This window comes from Amblyomma maculatum, chromosome 5, assembly GCF_055883805.1.
Source record: "Amblyomma maculatum isolate TAMU_Amacu chromosome 5, ASM5588380v1, whole genome shotgun sequence".
NCBI lineage: Eukaryota > Metazoa > Arthropoda > Arachnida > Ixodida > Ixodidae > Amblyomma > Amblyomma maculatum.
Window position 1 is genome coordinate 154,204,161 of NC_139348.1, and position 21,339 is coordinate 154,225,499.

General features: G+C 42.7%; 1 pseudogene; it reads right to left on the reverse strand.

Moving 5' to 3' along the window:
* Positions 1 to 20,495: 20,495 nt before the first annotated feature.
* On the reverse strand, positions 20,496 to 20,966 carry LOC146190014 (uncharacterized; annotated as a pseudogene).
* Between the last annotated feature and the right edge of the window lie 373 nt (positions 20,967 to 21,339).

The following is a 21,339-nucleotide window of genomic DNA, read 5'->3' on the forward strand; positions in this document are numbered from 1 at the left end:
TGCGCATCATATATGCCCTGAACTCGTTACTAAACTGCAGCCCATTGTCCATGTCACAAGGGTCATCGTCAAGCCGAATCAGTTGAACATCGTCTGCAGTGCTTAAATTGTTTTCGTCGAAGTGGCAGTCTTCATAACCGCAACATGAATCCATTTTGTATGAGAAACAACTACAACTATCAACACGTGATCTTCCAAGGGACCCGCAAAATCGACATACCGAGAGCAAGCAGGAGAGGAGGAAAATACTTTCTAACCAGATTCCTTCGCCGGCCCATTGTTGCCAGTGCCGAGTGGGCTGTGCATTCGCACACTTCATGCATAGCAGAGCGGCCTTGCACCTCGGTATATTGTCGTTTGAGAGATTTAAATACCTTTATAGCGCCCGTTTTAGTGGTAATTCATCGGGACAGCAATGCGTGATCGTGGACTGCACAAACAATCAGAGAAATCGCAAGATGATTGCCAAGAGCGTATGCGGGAAGCATGCATCGACAGTCCGAGTTCGGCTGTGATATGTTTCTGCTTCACCGCTTTCCAGTCTATCCTGATTTATTTCGCCCATGAACGCTTTATGTAAGCCAGATAGACTTAGTAGCAATGACGGACTCACGAATATGATGCCCATTTCACTTCCTCCGTCGTAGTAACCAATGCGCGCCGGGCAGGCCGTGCCTTCCGCAAGCCCTCCGCGCCAACGATATACGGTGGATCTCTTCCGCCTACGCAAGAAGAGCGTGCTAAAATACGTCTTTCAGTTAAACAATAAGCCGAGAGAAAAAAATGTTTCTTGCGGATTTCTGACCCATACCGTGTTATTGATAATTGCAATACAAATAAGTTACGCAACACATTGCCGCATGGTGCGGCGCGCGGCTCGTCATCTGCACGCTGGCTCCGCTGCTAATGCGTCACCGAAATTTACATCTTACTTTTACTGATACAATGGGATCGGCAGTCAGGCAGTTCCATGAGAGACCATTTACTCAAGCGCTGAGCAATTACAAATTGCGCCGTCGGATGTGCCTTCGATGCGAAACAAATTAGGCCTAGCGCTCGACGAGAGTGCCGTAATCCACCGCGCCAGCGGGCGGCGCCGTTTTCGTAAGCACTGCTGTATGTGCTGCGAATTTGTCATCTTCGTTCATGGTGCAGCTGAGAGCGTACGTTTTTCGACGTTTTGCTCAACAATACGTCGTGCAAACAATGCTGCTACGACGTACAGGACGGGGGTATACGATGTTGCGCCGTGGGACGAACACCAAGGCTGCATGAAAACGTCGACGGATGGTACTTTAAACACTACTTCTTTTATGTGCTGGCCTTGAACCGTGGTTTAACTTGAAAGTATACATTGTTGAAGCAAAACAGCTCGATCGTATATCGAAATGGGTCGCACTTCACGTTAAATCAATCCGGCGATAACTGGAAAGCATCTTTCCGCGTTCGGTAGCTGCCCGTACGGTTAATTCGCTGTGTGTTTGTGTGTACAGTTACCATTGTGATTATAAAATATAATTATTAATATATGTATCGTGAAAGATCCAACAGATACATCCTCACTGCGGAAGTGGAGCGCAGTCCTTCGCAGTCACCCGGCCGCTAGTGCTGTTTCCAACAGCTGCCGCCATGCCAAACGGATGCTAGACTGTTTGCTGGCGCGCTCAAACAAAGCACAAATAGCACCAAGGTCTCGGGTAGCTTTCACGAGCACCGCGAAACAGCACTTTTACACTGCCGCACCGCAGCATCAACACGCACAGCACAGCCCAAGATGGCGTCAAGAGGAGCCCCAGCGGACTTTCCCAGTTTGGCTCATACGGGGCGCCACCATCAAAATAAGATGGCTGCACCCAGGCATCGAAACTAAAAAGGTCCCGTTTTCGGCCATGGAAGGGGCTGTTGGGGAGCTGGCTTGTTGCCCCATTCAATACATGTTGGGCACGCACTGACAAGCTTCTCAATGTCCTGATTGATATTTGTGTATCAGAATACAGACCGAGACAAGTTCTTCATAGCCGTTATATACCTTGATGTGCATCATGCAGCATTAGTAGCCACGCAGCCGTCGGAATTTCCGCACGATGACCCCAGTATACAATTCCATGGCTGCGCGTTCTTCCTATGCATATATATTCGCGTAACGGCTTTTGACTAGGCTGCAAGTTGGCCAGCCATTGTGAATGTATTGGCGGACTTGCGCGAGGTCGCTATCATTGCCCGTCATTTTGGCCAAATCACTCGCTGAGAGCAGACCAGAATTTAGGTGATCGGTTAGAAGAACATACTCATGAGCCTCATCTGCAGCCTTAGAGTTGCTTCTGCCGCACAGGCAAACGGCTGAGGGTGTCGCAGAAATCAATGCCTTCCCTTGCTTGAACTGAGTTTTGTAGTTGTAGGCACTTGACAGGAGAGACCAACGCTGATCCACGCAGCAGCCATGGCTGGAACGGGCTTGTCGGGGCTGAAAAGTCTCACGAGAGGCCTGTGATCAGTGACGAGCGTGAACCGATTCCCGAGCCGATATTCCCGAAACTTTGTAACGCACAGACCACCGCCAGTGCCTCCTTTTCAGTCTGCGCGTAATTGCGCTTAGCAGCTGAAAGAGCTCGCGATTAGAACCCGATTGATAGATCTTGCCCGTTTACGCCACACAATGCATCGGTTTCCAAAAAAAAAAAAAAAAAAGGGGGCTTACTTGGATCGTATATAGTGTGCCAAGAACTTTGTTTCCTCTAGTAGCCGCTTCGTTGTTTGGAAAGCGTTATTACGTCTTGCTCCCCACTTGCAGCGTGCGATCTTAGCAGTTCATGCGGCGGCTCTAGAATCGTAGCTAAGTTTCCCAGAAATGCGTGGTAATAGGTTACGAAGACCAAGGACGTCCGCAGTTTCACAACGCACGTTGGCTTCGGCACCTTTGCTATGTCGATGGTGTTATATCTAGCTGTCTTGGGTAACAACCCGTCCGCGCTTATAAGATTCCCCAGAACTTTAACTTCTGCTTGCTGAAACTTACATTTTTGGGGATTCAACTTCACACCATGCTGCCGGAAGCGCCTGAAAACTTCACGCGATATTTGTGAGAGGTCCCATGTTTTTCCGCGACTACTACCTACGTCGTCCGCGTAAACTTGAACACCCGGAATGCCTTGCAGGATGTTTTCCACACGTCTCTCAAAATCTAAATCGCAAGAACAGAGGCTACACCAAAAGGAAGCTTCGATTGAAGCAAAACAGGCCTTTCGGGATGTTTACGACCAAGAACTTCCTAGTTTCCTTGTCAAGCGGCAACTGATCAAGTCAATGGTGCTGAAGACTTCAACCCCGTTTAGGTTATTTAAAATATCCCGTATTTTCGGCAATGAGTACTGCTCCGTGACGCATGCAGCATTTGCGGTCACCTTAAAATCGCCACACAACCGAATGGAACCATTCTTCTGGATAACGGCTACCAGAGGCGTGGCCCACTCCGCACTGTCTATATGCGAGAGAATGCCATCCTCTACAAGTCTGCTCATTTCATTAGGCACTTGTTCCCGCATTGTATATGGCACAGAGCGAGCTTTGCAGAAACGCGGCTTCGCATGTTCGTGCAACCGCAAATGAACTGCGGGGCCCGACGTCCTAGACCTGGTATAATAGATCGCTGAACCCTTCTAACAGTGCGCTATAACCGAATTTGGTATGTGCGAAGAACCTTGGTCACCATGGGTTGCATCGCTGGCAATGCTGAGGATGGGTATTCCACTATATGCTCAAATGCGCTGATGATGTCGCGTCCGCACAAGTCCAGGCCAGCGCACTGCAGCAGGGTCAGCGCTTCTTCCAAGGTCCCGCATACGAGACAGGAAGCTTGAGCTGGCCCTTTCCGGGTAGCTTGCCCAGAAACAAGACAACTGCAAAAACATCTCGAGAAGCGCAGACCAGTCATGCCGATACTGCAGTAGGCTTTTCATGTAGATTCTGGCGAGCCTGTGTCTACTTGCATCTTGACGCAATCCCACTACAGCGGAATGTGCGGACAACGGGCGTGGTCAAGTTAACAGACGCAGTGTACACACTAAGTAGACAAAGCTTGTTGCCTTCACTGAGAGGAATGCTCTTCACAGTGCCACTCCTGGTGTTTCAACGCGCACATTTTAACTAGGGGCCCTTTACGTCGGCTACGAAAACACTCCACCCGGCGAAACTTGCACTTCCCTGCCTTGTGCTCAGTGCTACCGCAACACGGGCAAACGACATCTGCGCTTGGTCTAGATGCAGTGTGCGAACGCGCCTTGTGGCAATAAGGTTGGCCCTGCAACTTGCTCCTTACGGCATTAATATTGCCAAGGTGTACTTCTTCTTATCCACGTGGGGGCTGCCATCTCTGCCGATAGCGCTATATCCTCGGCTTTTTTCTTTGTTGGCGACGCTTTGACAAGAGTTTCCGTTGAACGACGGTGTCACGCAGACCGCAAACAGGTCTGTCTGGTAACATCCTGTCCTCTCGCTAAACTTGCACCTGCGAGCATGCTTTCGAATTTTGGCAATAAAGTCATTCGCTGTTTTGTCCGGACGCTGGCATCTTGTGAAGAACTTGTAAGACTCCGCAATTTCATTGGCCTGCGGCGCGAAATGCTCAATCAGCAACAGAACCATCTGTTCTGAGCTCTTGAATCTTGAGTGGTGCGCAACGTCCCGTTATTATGCCGACTGTTGCTGTACTGAAAGCTGCTGTTAGAAGAGCCCGTCATTTCTTCGAGTCATCGATTCCGTAAGCTTCAAAATATTATCCCAAAATTAAGGTCTCCAGTTCTGTTATAAATCGAAAGAAATGAGTTTTTTTTAAGCAATTTACAAATCGCTTAAAATTCAGACCATTTTTCTACTTTCCTTCATAATCGCCGTTGGGGTCCATGCATTTTTGCCGACACTGGGGAAGTTTTTGTATGCCCTGTCATATCAGCTCGCCGCCATGCCGTTGAGGAAGCATTTGACCGCATCTTTCACTTCGTCATCATCGATGAAGCGCCTTCCAGCGAGATGTTCTTTTAGCTTCGGAAATAAGTGGTGCCATTCCGGACTATATAGGGTGGGTGGCTGATAACGTGCCATCTAAACTGTTGCAGTAGAGCGACGGTTTGGCAGGCAACTTGGGGGGTGAATGTTGTCATAGAGAAGACTCGCGCTTTTGCTCAGCAATCCTCTTCTGCGATTTTGAATGGCCTGTCTGAGTTTCTTTAGGGTCTCACATTATCTCCGCGTTTACTGTGGTGCCAGGAGCTATGAAGTCTACCAATAATACCCTTTTTAGATCCCAAAACACCCATGACTTTGCCAGCAGACTGTATTCGCTTGAATTTTCGCGGCTTGGCCGAAGAACAATGCCTTCACTCACGTGATTCTTGTTTGGTCTCAGATGTGAAGTGGAATGCCAAGGTTTCGTTACCCGTAACAATGGAATCCAAAAAGGTCTCCTTTTCATCTCCATAACGCCGAATAAATTCACGGGAGGAGTCAACGTGTTGCCATTGATGGTCATCTGTGAGCATTCGCAGAACTCGTCTTGCGCACACCTTCCGATATTTCAACTTTGCTATCAAAATCCTATGAATAGTGCTTCTAGAAATGCCAGGAATCGAAATGCCGAGTTCGTCGAGTGTGAGCCTCCGATCTTGTCACACCATTCCTTCGGCATTCGCGACTGTCTCATCAGAAATTGATGGTCTCCCGCATCCCGCTTCTCCGTCGTGAATTTCAGTGCGACCAGCTGCGAACTCCCTGCACCACTTGCGGACAGTTTACAGTTTTAACGTTTATGCACGACTCTCCGTACACTTTCGTCAACTGGCGATGAATTTCGATTAGTTGAACGCTTTTTGTGTTCAAAAATTTAATAACTCGCGAACTTCACACCTGGCGGTAGCGGCAAACAGGAGCTCCATTTCAAATGGCTGCCGTGCGAAGACTGACAGTTCCTTTCGCGCTGAGTCATGGCTTGCTTGGAAGACTGGGTACAATTAATACAGCAGTATGGCGAGCAGCCACACATATAATTTCTCTGCGGCCGCAGCTCTTTGGAGACCGTACTTTGGGATTACCCTCGTAAGACACCAATCGCCCCTGGTATGCCTCCCAACTGCCTTCCTCTTCGTCGAAACCCGGCGGTCCGGCATGGGCCGCCATGGAGCAGACAGTGCCCGGTTGTGGGCAGCCTTGTTAGCCACCATAGCCTTGTCGCCACTGAAGTGAATCGACAAGTGGTTGGCGAAGAACGAACAAACTTTATTTCAGGTTAGTAGCATTTATAGCCACTTCTTGCCACATCATCACAGCTATTGCCGATAACATGTGGCTTGGCCGGTATCTCAGTAACATAAGCACGTGTGCATGCTTCAAGACACTTACATACTGATAAAGTTTGCAGATAGATAAAAGGACAAGCCGAAAAAACAACAACAAAGACGAGCGATTAATTACAGCAACAAATAGATTCAGGCACAGGGACCAAATCGTGTGTGAGCTTATGGAAGCCTTTCATATAGAGGTGTGACACAAGAGAAATGAGACTAAGTGTGTAGCTTCAAAAAAGAGTGGAATTGTAATGATTGAGTAGGTTCCCAGTGGTCAGACTGTTAATCAATACTACTACAATGAGGTATACTAAAAAGACTTAGTGAAAAAAAATTAGGAAAAAAAGGTCCAGTTGTGGAGTGATGGATGGCTGTTGCACCAGGAAAATGTACCCGCTCCCATGGCCTTACGCGTATCAAGCAATTTCTGACGAGCAAGAGCAATACTCTATTGGAGCATCCTCCTCATTCACCTGATTTGGCTCTATGTGACTTTTTTTTTTATTTCCTAAAGCTAAAACTTGCTTAAAGGGAACCCATTTTACTTTAGTTGAAGACGTTCAGGCAAAAACAATCTCCTCAAAGGCTTTCCAAAAACATCGTTCGAGAACTGTCACCAGCAGTGGCGCAGCATCGAATGCAGAAGTGTGTCAATGCTGAAAGCGACGACTTTGATGGTGATAATGTCACAGAGAACTGATTTTGTATGTACAATAATTTTTTGGACCAGTCTCGTTTTTTTTTTGTGTGTGTGTGTGTGTCACACCTCGTATGTATCAGCGGAGGTAAGTGTGTCAGACTTCCGTCTGCTCATCTGATAGGGAATTTGAGTTCCTGGCCAACTGGCTGGGATACACAGGGTAACACGTGATGTTCACGAATTGTTTTGTTATTGTTTTTTTCTATTATTTGAGCATGTGCCTTGAATAAACTTTAGTTGTGAGTTAGCACTCATTCTTGTTTTTGGGGGCTTGTCCTTGTGTCTACACACAAATTTTCTCAGTATGCATTTCAATCAACAAGCCCAACTTTCTGCTCTTTGCCTTTAGGCCCAAAACCGCTTTCAAAAAAGTAAGGCCTAGCACAACAATTCCTTTCCACATACCCCTCAGCACCTCGTACCTTTTGCATCTGAACAGCGCCCTATGTTATTAGAGGTTATAAGGAATAAAAGATGCACATATACATGCAGAAACGAGAGCTCGATAATAATAAGGGCTCTGTTAGTAAACGCTTTGGTTGAGTTAAGTATAATATCGCATTATTGTGAGTGAATTCTTCGGAAAAAGATAAGTGGGAGGCTTAGCGCGGAACAAACAAGGACAAGAGAGGCACACAGGACGAGCGCTCGTCCTGTGTGCCTCTCTTGTCCTTGTTTGTTCCGCGCTAAGCCTCCCACTTATCATGTATTACCAACTAGCCCAGAACTCTACTTTGCTCAAGTTCATTTCTTCGGAAGAATCTCGACAGATTTATGAAAAAACAAGGACCACTTAGGATAGCTCTCTGGTGTTATGCTCGCGCAATTCTACTGGTCTTATGCGGCAAGAGAGAGAGTGCAGCGGAAAAAGAATAGTGTATGTAAATATCTTCGCGCGTTGACAAAATCAAGATGATGTCCTGATCCACATGCTGCAACATAGTGATCTAATGGGGTGGGACCTACTCCGGCGTCTGACGTAAGTATAGGAGAGTGGATGTCATCTACCGCTGATAGCGGGTGGTCTTAGTACTAAGCGTAACTGTCTGATGCTTGGTCGCAGTATGATAATGGGCGTTGAAAAACTGTCAGCAGCATTGTGTTAATTTTTGGCTAGGTTCATTAACGGGGCATGTGCGCTCATTTTGTAAAAAAAAGTACCCTATCATTTGCCATACATGGATTTCAGATGTGCCTGGAACTGGTTCGGGAGTCTTTCAGCCGTTCCGGTTTGGGCTTAGTTCCTCTAAGGCGAAGAAATACGTGCTCTTTTCGTTTCCGGTTCTGCTTCGCCACTCTATATAACCATAATGTATAGACAAAAAAAAAATAAAGCAGGCGAAATTATCAGGACCATACATTTTTCTTTGCATAACCATTTTTGCTAAGGCAGTCATGTATAGTATTTACACTGTGAAGCATTGAATTACATACATTAATAACATTCAGCCTAAATCAATTCATTGACTGAAAGGCACAGCCACACCGAAGAAGGGCAAAATGCAAAAGAGATCGATATCTAAGTATACGGCATGATGTATTGGTATTATTGCAAATATTTCTTCTAGAATGACCAACAGCATTGCTGAGCCAAGCTGAGCTTACAGTGGTGCCCTATGGAGCTCGATGTCGTCGTCCTTTGTCGTTCTACTTGCCGACGATCAGTGGGATCGGACAGCAGCGAGGTAGGCCCGATGGGAACCTTTTTGTCAAGCAAACTTCCGCAACACTGAATAGCTGTGTGCAACAAGGAAATACATATTATGTTAAGCAAGATCTCACGAAATTGAAATCATAGTTACAACAGCAGTGGTTTAATTCATCTGTATAAAATTCGCCGGACAGTCGTTCTTTTGGTTTCAACCCTACTGAAGAACCAAAAGTTCTACGGGGCAATAACCTCATAAAATACCACCAAATCGCATATACTCTCATACGGTGCACATTATTATCATAAAATATCGTACATAATTTATAATAATGTACAAGAAACTATGAGACCTTATGCAATTATATGCGACTTGTATGTGATTTCTTTTGTGAATTGAGTGAGATTGTGTGAGAAAACATGAGGTTATTGCCTCAGACATTGGTTGGAGTGGAAAAGTTAGTGATAGCACGCTATAAAATTTCGGACACTTTGAGAGGGTAATACAATAGGGGTGTGTTCTGTATATCCTGTGCACTGATGCGAGTTGATGAATACTACTGCATGCCAAGCACAATTCTCATACGGAGCACATTATTATCATAAAATATCGTACATAATTTATAATAATGTACAAGAAACTATGAGTTCTTATGCAATTATATGCGACCTGTATGTGATTTCTTTTGTGAATTGAGTGAGATTGTGTGAGAAAACGTGAGGTTATTGCCTCAGACAATTTTTTTGGTAGGGAAGCAGTACAATAAAATTATTTATACTTTCTGATGGTGTTATATCTATACGGGAGCTAATTAGCTCTCATGTGGAAAACCAATGTATGATATAATGTGCATAGGGCAAATGAAAAGTAGCTACTCTAGCATGCGATGTTGCACATTTTCGGTTTTGGTCTGAGACTCGACCGGTTTTGAATGTAAGGAAGGCTTCGGACAAGGATTGCCAAAATCACCGAGTGGAAAAGTTAGTGATAGCACACTATAAAATTTCGGACACTTTGAGAGGATAATACAATAGGGGTGTGTTCTGTATATCCTGTGCACTGATGCGAGTTGATGAAGACTACTGCTGCCAAGCACAAAGCGAGATTCGGACATTTAAACACGTCTGTGGTTTGACGCATTCTTCGAATGCAGTGTGACCAGCGGTGCTGCTCCGGTCGCGTAACCCATAGGAACCAATTTTCGGTCAAAAAGTGTTTCATTTCATTTTGTTTAAAGGTCAAGGAACAGTGTAGAAAAACCGTTGGCGAAGTTTCTTCAGGTTCCTTAATGCATTCTGTTGAGACGTAGAAACGAACAGTCATGCAAGTTCTCAAATTAAAAGTAATTCAAAACATGAGAAATAACAACGTATGCGACAAACCTGAGTAACTACTGAATGCAGCATTTTGATGAAAAAAACTAAGTAGAAAATATAGCTTCCGACGCTTCAGGAAAGGGAAACGCACTCCTCTAATATGTACAACATTGTATTATACTCCTTTACCTTTTAACCTAAACTGTCCTTTCTCCCTGTCGCTCCCCTCTTTGATTTCTCCTACCGTTCTCCTTGCTATCCCTTTATTTCCGCCGCCCCAGTTCAGGTGCTTCAATTCATTTCGATATCAGATACCGGGGCAAGCAAAAATCTTTTCCTTCCTTTATTATTTTTATTTTATTCTATAATAATATTAAAACCACTTACTACTACTACTGCTCTAAATAACAAACTCGACCATCACAGTGGTACAGGCAGCTTTATTAAGAAGGAAAGCTTACATAGCGCGCATAATGCAGCTGTAAACTAGCTCTGATATTAGTGAACACACCGACTAATGTGCGCTATTTTACGATGCATGTATATGTGCTCGCATTGCGCTCTATGATTCACTGAATATATGTACTTTTAAGCTGGACATGAGCGACGTTCGTTGTCTGCGGCATCTTTGATTGTAGGCATACTGTTGCAATTCAATTGAAAATTTGCACAACAGCGTCGTAAAGAGAATGCAGTTGATCAAACTGTGGCTTCCGACAATTTTCAATAAACAATTGCACTTAGCTATACTGCTACATTTAGCCTGTATTGATACAACTCAGTGTCTTACTCAATTAGAAGCGTTGATGTCATTATTATTTGATAAATCTTCTATATAACTGTCTAGTTATGCAAAGCTGATTTTATAATTATTTCAGTTAGCGGCTGACTACATAGTCGGCACGGGATTGAATGAAACGGTCGTGATGGAATTTGAGACAAATTGCTTAGCTTCTCTGTTAGGCAAACTGCTTATCACATGCGTTATTTCGTTTTGCTGGGGAATATTCAGATGACCTTTTGTCGACAGACTCCACCCCCGACTGAAGTAATTTTGTAAATATAAAAAATGCAAGCATTACCATTGCATCCTACTGATAACCTATTTTCCCTCTACAATTTCTAGGACGGAAATAAATGAATTAATGTTTAAGCGATGCTAGTATAATTCTCAGGCCTCTTTTCCCGATCGTATAGAATTTCAAAACAATTTGTCGATCCGTCGATGCGCTTACAATAGCACTAGACCAAAATAATAAAGAAATATAGATGAATGAACAGTGATCATTCGGAAATTTAATAATTGCTATAAAACATTTGTGTTTTACTTTACGATACTTGAAGATATTTTTCCGAGTTTTCAGAGTAGGGGCAGAATTTAGCAAAATATTCCATTTAAGAATGCCTGAAAACGCAAGATTTTGAAGGTTCTGCAATGAATTTTAGATAGAAAAAGAGAAAATAAACTTAACTTCGTAGTTCATTACACATTATTTCCAAGCTTGTTTGCATGAGTTAGACAATCAGGCAAAGTGGTTCGCGAAGCACTCAATGTTTAATCATTTTGTTTCCTAAAGCCCTGATTGCTTAGCATCCGGCCGCCAATTTTAAATAGGTTAAAATGCCCAGAAATGTCACTTGAAGAGAACTTGCGGCAGACAAACAATTTTTTTTTTTCTGTGAGATACAACAGCGTGAAAATGTTCAGACAAATGCAAAACAGTTGAGCGCGTCACATAAGCGTCCTGCGATATAGAGCGAATCTTTGGCGCTGCGCCGTTTCTGCCCCACCCAAGATGGCTGACGCCAGCTTCACGTTTTGGCGCAGCTGCTTCCCCAGCATTATGTGGTATAACGAAGGTGTGCTACCCATGGGGTGGTAGCACACCTTCGTTATACCACATCACGTGGCAATGCAGAAATAATGACAGCTTTCGTAAAGACCCGAGTGCGGAACAGTGGGAGAGCCGGCTCTCCAGCGGCGATTTGGATTGCCAACTAGGTCTAATCCAGCACGCCCAGCGAGCAGCGAAGCTCAGCGGAGCCTTGGAATAGGGGCACCGACCCTGTGAGAAGGCGGAAGATGGAACTCTTCTACTACTAGCACAAGACCCTCCTAGAGAAACAAACGTATTTCCTATCCTATCCTATATCCTCCTTGGACGCAACTGTCAGAAATTAAGCATGGTTTTGCCGCGATAATTAATTCTGGTCTTCAAGCAGGCACAATATCTACAGATTTAGCCAAGAATTTCGACCAAGTTTTGCTTTTTGGTAGCTTTCGGTATCGAACCTTAATATGTTTTGAGGATTTATGGCCGGATAGGACTTGATAGATCACTTTGAGAACGTTAATACTTGATGTAAATCTGGTGCAAGAAAATTAACCATAAGACAATTTGTACCACGACAACCCATGTCGCCACTTACTTTTGCCTACCGGTTAAATGGTGTTGATATAAACCGGGTTTCTAGTGTGAAATATTTAGGTGCCACAGTAACTTAATCTTTAGGACGGCACGCGCATGCAAATATTATTTGCTAAAGAACATTCAGACAACTCAGCTTACTTAGAAGAACGCTTGCAGGAGCACCTTCAAAGGTAAAATTAACGGCATACGAGACACTAATGAAGTGAATTTTAAAGTATATAAACGTAGCGTGAAGTTCGGACAAAAATATTTGAGCGATACGCTAGATAAAGGGTAGAATATCATCCTTATGCTTGTTTGCTTCAGTTATGTCATTTATTAAAGTGTAACGGCCCTTCAAATTCAAGCACGTATGTCTATTTTGGCTACGCGGAGAAGGATGTCTGTTTCAAATTTTTTTACCATTTTTATTATGAGTATATGAATATTAACAAAATTGATTACTTAAAACAGCCTCGCCACCAATAAAATATAACAAACAACAGTAAATGCATTCGACCATTTATATCGCGGCGTAATACCTTAAGGAATTCTTTATTCCCGCTTTGGAAATGTGGAATGATTTGCCTCGTCCATTGTAGTTCATGTTACTGCAGGTTGTTCCTACAGTATTCATGTATTTTGTCAGCCCTCTCCTATGTGTGCTGAAATGGCTTACAGTATCAATAAAATTAAATAAATTGTAAGTAGAATAATGAAGTTTAATTATGTGCTACTAAATCCAGTCTTATATCGTTAGATACCTGATATTGCGTACGACTGCTCACCGTACGACTGCGCACTGTTTTAATGTCAAGTCTTAATTAGCTAATCATAATTAGAAATAGAACTTTGCGGCAGAACGTTGAGTCATGTATCATTGAAACGGCTTGGATGAGCAAAATTCAAAACCAAATGCTAAACCCTGCAATGCCAAGCTATCACTATACTCTACACGGTTCAACCATCACCCAGCCGCTGCTACCTTTTTAATACGCTGTGTGTCTAGCGCATTCAAACTTTGGTAGTGACTAATTAGTATCCTCTTTTAATATTACCTGAAATAATGAACTCCAAAAACTATATAATTTCATCTTTAATGCAAGCAAAGAGCATGTTGCCGTCTATATGTTAACTGTAATGCCACCGTTTTAGGTAGTGCTGTGAAACTTAAGTAGCAAGTTGTGCCCATGCTGTTGGAAGCTGCGGAGGAAATCTTTTTCTAGGCGTCTAGGCGGCAACCCTAACACAAGGCCATGCTTATGTCCACACCAGCAGCTTTGCTTGCTATCTACGCTGCTTTTCTAGGAACTTGGGCTAGCCTGCCAGTTTTTGTATGAATCAGGTCATCGGGAACGGAATTCACCACAACATTGTTGTAAAAGTAAATCAGAGATAGATGATGTGGCCTTCAACGTCTGGCCAACTGTAGTTCTTATTTTGGTTCTATTAGGCTGCATTGCACACAGCCAATAATCGTGGAGTCCACGCTAATGTGAGTTCACATTACTTTTTGGCTGTTTCTTCGTCACAAGGTACCAGATTTCAATAAGAGAATCAAATCACTTGGCAGTGCCGGCATCTTTCACCGCTCTGCAAGCGACAAAAAAGCCACAAAATGCGGATCTATCACATTTGCTAACAAAAAAAGTTTTACCCTTGTGTCCCTTTAAAGAACGCGGCCAGGGAATTAAGTGCCATCCTCGAGTTTGTTAGGCACACCGTTGGTACATCTGTTTTGTCCAGCTTACGGTGAAGAAATGGACCTGTAGCATTACAGTTATTTTTTTTATGCTCTATGCAGTTGTTGGTATGTTTCAGTTCTCATATCACTCCATGATTTAACCAACCGCTTCATTGGCACTCGTAATTTCAGTGAGCTGTGTCAAAGTGAAAAAGAAAGTGAGATTAGTTTTACACTTACTGACTGCAGAAAGTAGTGCTCATTCCGAGAAAAATATGCTGGTTGTTTTTTTGCGCTTTAAAACACACCGTGTGCTGTCATACTGACTGTTGGTGCCATTATGTGCACTTGTATATAGAAGTAAAAACTCGGATTTCGCGTTCCTAAAGTGACCAAGACAGCTAAATTAATTCGGCTTGCATGCAATGCCCCAATCGCAATATAAATGCTTTATGAATTTCTGCTCGCGATGGCCACAAGTCCTCAAGGTTTGCATGTAGCGTAGTATGGGTCTATACCCGTGTCACAGGGAATGTCCAGTGAGTCACTGCTCACTGAAGGCTTCTGTTGCTATCCCATGCACCACTGCTGTATGGTCGATTTCAATGATATTGAGTAGTAAGCGTTGATCCGATCTAAATTAAAATGAATACTGAGCATGTGGTCCGATCTAAGTAAAATACAGAAAAGGAAATCCGAAATTGAAGCGGTACTTTTAATTCAATGTTTGTTCAGAAAACTATCAAATACTTCACAGTTCGGCAGAATCCATAGGTTGCGATGGCAGGCCAACGACGTACATATTTGTTCGAAAATGTTCACTTTTTGCTGGTGGAAGTACCTCTGACAAATGACTGCCTTTGATCTGTCCGTAGCTGCCATTGTTGCAGCGCTTGTGAGGAAATATTTGGGCATTGTTGGTGTGAATAGTTACATAACTTGCTTGTTCTATCTATTTTATTTTCAGTAAACAGTATGAGCACTCGAACTACTAGTATATACAGCATGTCGCTGAAATATCCAGTCGTCGTTTGAAGACTAATCTGCTACATATGCAAGTTATTGTTATCCATCAGATTCATAGAAACAATGTACTGAAGTTTTTATTGAGGGTACCAATTGCCTTGTAATTGGGTGTCATCCTCTATTTTGGTTTAGGCAACGCTGCCTGAGAGTACAAGGACAGCGACGGCAGTGATCTCGCATGCCTAAAGATGATCATTCTGGCACTGCTGGCCAGAGAGAGAAAACAACAAACAAGGTGAAAGTTTTCACAATTCACACTAATATATTGTTCTAGGCTTCGTTCTTTACCTTCACGGCACTAACTGCCTGTGAGGTATGTACCATTTGGAAGTACATCCGCGAAATTGCTTGGTCTAACTTTTCATGATACCTAATTCTGGGGAGAGAAAAACAATAAAGTGTTATAACCATTGAATTCCATTCGTACATACCTGTATGATTTACTGTTTCTGTGATTGTTCACCGAGGAAAATGGTGTGCAGTTTTTAGTGGAAATCAACGAAAATATCGAAATACCATGTTGAGATCTTCGCATTCATGTGTGCTTAATGTCACAAGCGGCATATAATTGCACAAGTTTTACAATACCTAGTATAGAAAACATTTCTTAGATCTTATGCACTATGGACACTCTTCCCAATCCTTAGCTCTCTGTGTTTTTATGGAATGTAAAATGATTGTTCTTGCAACTTTGACACTGAAACGGTTACAACCCATTCACTAGGTTGCATATAACTGCTTTTGTTGCCTTCAATTTTCACAAGACATGGTAGGACATGAAGGGTCTTTGTGCTTTTTTGCTTCACATGTTTCTGAAGATACCATTGCAAAGTTCTTTAAAAATGCTAGTATGACCGGGGCTACTATCTGATATATATGTTTCTCTACAACTTTGACTGTTCCTTAAATTTTCTGCTTGCCTCAGTGGCAACATTCGATTCATATATAACAGATCTTGTATATTATTTTATGGCGTTTCATCTTTATTTTCCTAAATTTCAAATGACGTGCTTGTTAGTTACATGCACCTAGCAAACTGTAGTTCTGAAAAAAATTTATGCCACAAATATTCTGCGAAATTTGTAGAGTAAGAGATCTTGAGCAGGGTTGCATCAAATCAGAGTAACAAATGTCACCAATTTTCATTTCTTTAAAAGTATGACTGCATATTGTAGTTTTTAGAGGAGCACGCGCACATCGTGGATGCACTATACATGTAGCTGTGAACTGTCTGAACAGTAAGTTCATAACCACCCAATAAACGATTGAGTGAATGTATTTAGATCTATAAACAAACACTCAATGAAGTGTGAACTAGAGATCGGTTATGCAAGAAGGGGAAATAATAAAAAGCAAATAAATGTTAGCTTCCAGGTAAGAGCATGTGAATTGAGTTTATAAACATGCAACTAAATGTAAATTGAAGGTTTTTTATGTTAAATAATATGAGTCACCTGTTTATTGATTGGATTTTATAAGCAGCCAATTAAAACATGGTAAACAATTTTAGGTACAAACTCGACATGAGAAATCTACAAGTTTTTAGTTGAATCTCAGCTTCCAGGCTGTTGAAACTTAATCTGTAGGCAAATAATTATGAATTCAGAGTTTATAGATCTGCAACTAAATGTGACCTTCAGGCATCGTATTCAGAAATGTGGCGCAACAAACACAAACACAAGAGAAGATACACAACACACGCGCACACTACCAACTGTAATAAGAATCTGAAAACACTTCCTTTTCACCACTCCTCCTCTTCTACACTCAGGTACATCTCATCTTCCTCTTCTTCTCATCTTCCTCTTCTTTGCCAAGGGGATAGTGGCACTTTCTTCCTCTCAGACCATAAACATCGTCCAAACATGGCAGTCACCAATCTCATCTTCCTCTTCTTCTCTTCTTCCTCTTCTTAGCCAAGGGGATAGTGGCACTTTCTTCCTCGCAGACCATAAACATTGTCCAAACATGGCAGTCACAAATTCTACACTGTCTTGTTACTCCACACCTCTGCTTTGCCCAGTAACTCATACCACTCTGGACAAGCAAGTATAACCACATAGTCACATAGTCATACATTAAATACCACCGCCACACATATACAGTAGGACATGTCCATCCACACCACATACCTTGTGTAGTCCCTATGTATTGAAAAACTTTAACCTGCCAACGTCTACGCAGCTACGAAGCCCATGTACTTGAGGGAAAAAGATTCTTTAAACTACCATGGCCCCAAAACATAAGAGGAGTCCAAGAATAACAGCTTTAGGCCAAGAATAACAGCTTGAGGCCCGATAATCTCGTTCTTTGCATTACTCAGGAGGATTGCTCAATAAAAGTAAATTCTTTTCCACGTAAACTCAACGAAGCTTCACTAATACATCTCTCTTCTTTCTTCTGTATCCAGTACGCCTCTAAAATTTCGCGCGCCATCTTATTCCGACTCTTTCCTAAAATGTTAAGCCTGCTAAACAACGGCTCACACTTGCACTTCTGACAGTGCAGGGGTAAATTTGACCCCTTGCCATTTTCTATGGACTTCTCGTGTTCCCTCATTCTATCATTGATACATCTTCCAGTTTGCCCTATATATACTTTACCGCAGGTCAGAGGAACCTCATAAATCACTCCCACCCGACATCCACTAAAACTTTTTACATGCTTCTTTTCGCATTGTCCTTTCTTTTTCCTCTCTATTAATGCACATAACCCACCCAGCTTTTTTGGGGGCAGAAAACACAAGTGGCACCTCAAACCTACCTGCCACCTTTTTCAGGCAGTGTGCAATTCTATGTATATAGGGGATCACTTGTGGTCGTTTATTTCTCAACATATCTGCCATTCTTTTTTTTTTTCCTTTCATTTTCTGAAGCACAGACTCTGCCACCCCACGTATAATCATAACCGGGAAACCAGCCACCTCAAGCCTTTGTAATTGATTATTGAAGCTTTCCTCTGCCATATGTACCCATGATTTTAACAAGGCCGACTCCAAACAAAGGGAAGCTATCCCTCTTTTAACAGTCTTTGAATGGGCTGATCCATATGGAAGTAGCTCTTTTTTATCCCTGGGAAAATACTTCCAACACACTTCCCCATTACAAATTTTCATATTTAAATCAAGAAACTGCAATTTGTTGTCCACCGGTAGCTCATGAGTAAACGTAAGTCCTTTTCCTTGTAGCTTAAAAATAGAAAGCACACTTTCCACACTTTGATTCACTGCAGAGCCCTTATCCACAATGACTAAGAAATCGTCAACATATCTAAATATTTTAAAACCTGAACCATTAAGGAATGTATAAATTGCTCTGTCAACACAGTATAAAAAGATGTTACATAGAACTGGGGCAACACAGGACCCTATACAAATGCCCCTTCTCTGCACGTACATATCGGACCCAAACGACACAACAGTGGACTTAAGGTAAAACTCGAGTAGGGCTAGAAGATTGTCCACATTGACACCAGCAGAGTTCTGAAAGTCTATAGTGCCATTACTTTCAATGCATTCCTGCACCAATTCAAACAATTCTAAATGTGGCACCGAATAGAACAAATCCTCTACATCAATAGAAGAAAAGTACACAAGATTGGTTTGATATTTTAAAAAATTGATCATTTCAAAAGAATTCTTAGTAGCAAAGGGATCATGAACCTCCAAACCTTTTGAATGTTTAAGAAGATACCGGCTGATCTGCTGCTGCCACGCATCACGTTCACACACAATACATCTGAAAGGCGAGTCCGGTTTAAGGGTCTTAACAGTGAAGAACACATCCAAACAAGCCTTCTTGCATTCACTGATCCCCTTTGCCAACCTGGTTAGCTTCATATCATTACATAACGCAATAGCTTTTGTTCTGCAAACTTTCTTCTTCACTTTAACGAAATTTTTCTCAATTGCAATTGTCGCCTTCTCATCAAAGAGTCCAGCCGGTATCAAAGCAAAACCCCCTTGTTTGTCCGTTTGGAGTAATCGAAGATTATTCCTTTAAAAAAACTTCACCACTTCTGCAGTACATTCCTTTGGTACCAGGTCCTTCTTCCAAGACGTCCTCAGGATACTATCAAGCCCATCCAGTAAGCATCGGTCCCGATCTTCACCTGCTTTATCCGCTATCTTTCTGTTCAAGGACAGAAGCTCACAAGCTGGAATCTTGGGTGGCACACTATATTTCGGGCCCTTCTTTAGGGTATCAGCAACTTTTTCTGGAATAGAGATATCCCCCAAAACAACTAGCAGCTCGAAGAGTCCTTTAACTTATTGCCGCGCGTTTAATATTTTGGACGGAATTGTGCTGCGGTCATGCCCTTTTCAGTGAAATGATTAGGACACACCTCTCCGCTTTTTTACCTGAGCAGCAGAGAGGATATTGCTGTCATCCCCAAAACACAACATAATTAGAATACAACATGAGCAGACCATGAGGTTGGAGAAGTTCTAAACTTAACCTTTAGCACAGTTTTCACCCGCGAACAGGATGGTGATTTCAAACTTCCCCCTTTATTTTATTTTCCCGCTCTGCCTGATACAACGTTTGAGCGTAGTGGTATCTTTAAAATTATAGACTCCCTGAAGGTATTGACGGCATTAACGCAGTAAGTTTAAAGAACACAAAGGATACTACCAGTATCGTATTGTCCCACATTTTTCAGCAATCTGTTTCATTATCTCTCGTTCCGCAGGACTAGAAAGTGGGCAAAGTCATTCCGGTTCTAGAACACGGTCCCTCAACTTCTCGCCATAATTACTGTCGGTATCAACCACGAGCATTCCTTCAAATTTAATTGAGCATGTAATAGATTCGAGTAATTCCGCCTCCTCAATGGTAGGGTCCCGCAACTTTTCTCTTCCCTTGTTGCTTCTGAGCGAGTTAAACGGTGATTGTTACCGAGAGGTGTCTCCGAACGCAACCTAAAGGTAATATACACTTACTGAAAGCAGGAAATGATTACGGTGAAGCTAATTGAATAGTGTTACCGTTCTCATGACGTCACCTCATGGTTTAGTTCATGGCTGGTTCTTGCGGCTATTAAGAATTAAAAACATCACATAATGCAACCTGAAGGGGAGGTGCCTCCCGGGGAGATATTGGTAGCTCATTTTAACGTTGCGTTTAAAAACAAAAATTGAAAGAAGTTACACTTAGAGGATTCGAACAGATGTTTTATTCGCTCAGTGCTAAGGTAATTAATGGCAGTTCATTGCGCCATTGAAACACCTTTTTTCTTTATTGCATGGGAGAACTTTCATAAGAAAAGAAAAAAAAAACTCTACTTGCTTATACTTGACCATGTCTAAAGTTACCGGGCTGCTTAATACAAGCCCGCTATATTCCTAGCCCGACAATGCACCATCATCAAAACATCAAAATTCTGGGAGGCAAACACATGCATCTAAATACGGCATCCAGTTTGGAGGTTCTTCGCGTGCAGCATATATACTCCTCACCAAAGCACACTGCTCCCGAAACACGCATTTGGACGATCTTGGTGGCTCTGCATGCCTGTCAATCATGCGGCTTTTCCAAAGACTGAACAATCCCACCAACACAAATAGATCGTAAGGCACGACACAGTTTTTGTCAGGAGGCAAAAGTCTAATAGATTATGGTGTAATTTCGATGTCATTTCTAGGAGTTTTTTGTAGTACGTCCCAAAAGAATATAGCATCATGGCACAGAATAAAGGAATGATCAATTGTCTCAGGCACGTTACAGAGACGGCAATTCATCGTCCAGGGCACAAACATCTCATTATCATGAAGAAATGTCTCGACAGGTAACATCGCTGTGCGTAGTTTGAAAAAGAGCGTTTTTGCAGCTGCTTGAATGCACATTTACCTAACATGCTTTAGAACAGTGGTGTCCAAAAACCCCAGATAAAGCTGCCGATACAACGGTTTCTAGCCGTTGATGGGCCGGTGATTAAAAACTCACATCAGTTGACATACTGCCCAATCGTTTTTCAAATGCCTAGAACCGAAGGAAGTTGTTGGACGTATAAAACGCACTTGAGATATATTCTTCCCTTGTACGCGTAACTTCAGGAAAGTAAGGTCTGGCTGTCATATATAATTCGAATTTTAAGGAAGGATATGATACAAATGCGAGTTTGTGTTCCTAGAGATATCATCATACATGCGGTAAAAAACAGTTCGAATCACAGTGCAGTATGCTGAGGGTAAAATCCATAGCAAGCACCGAGAATTC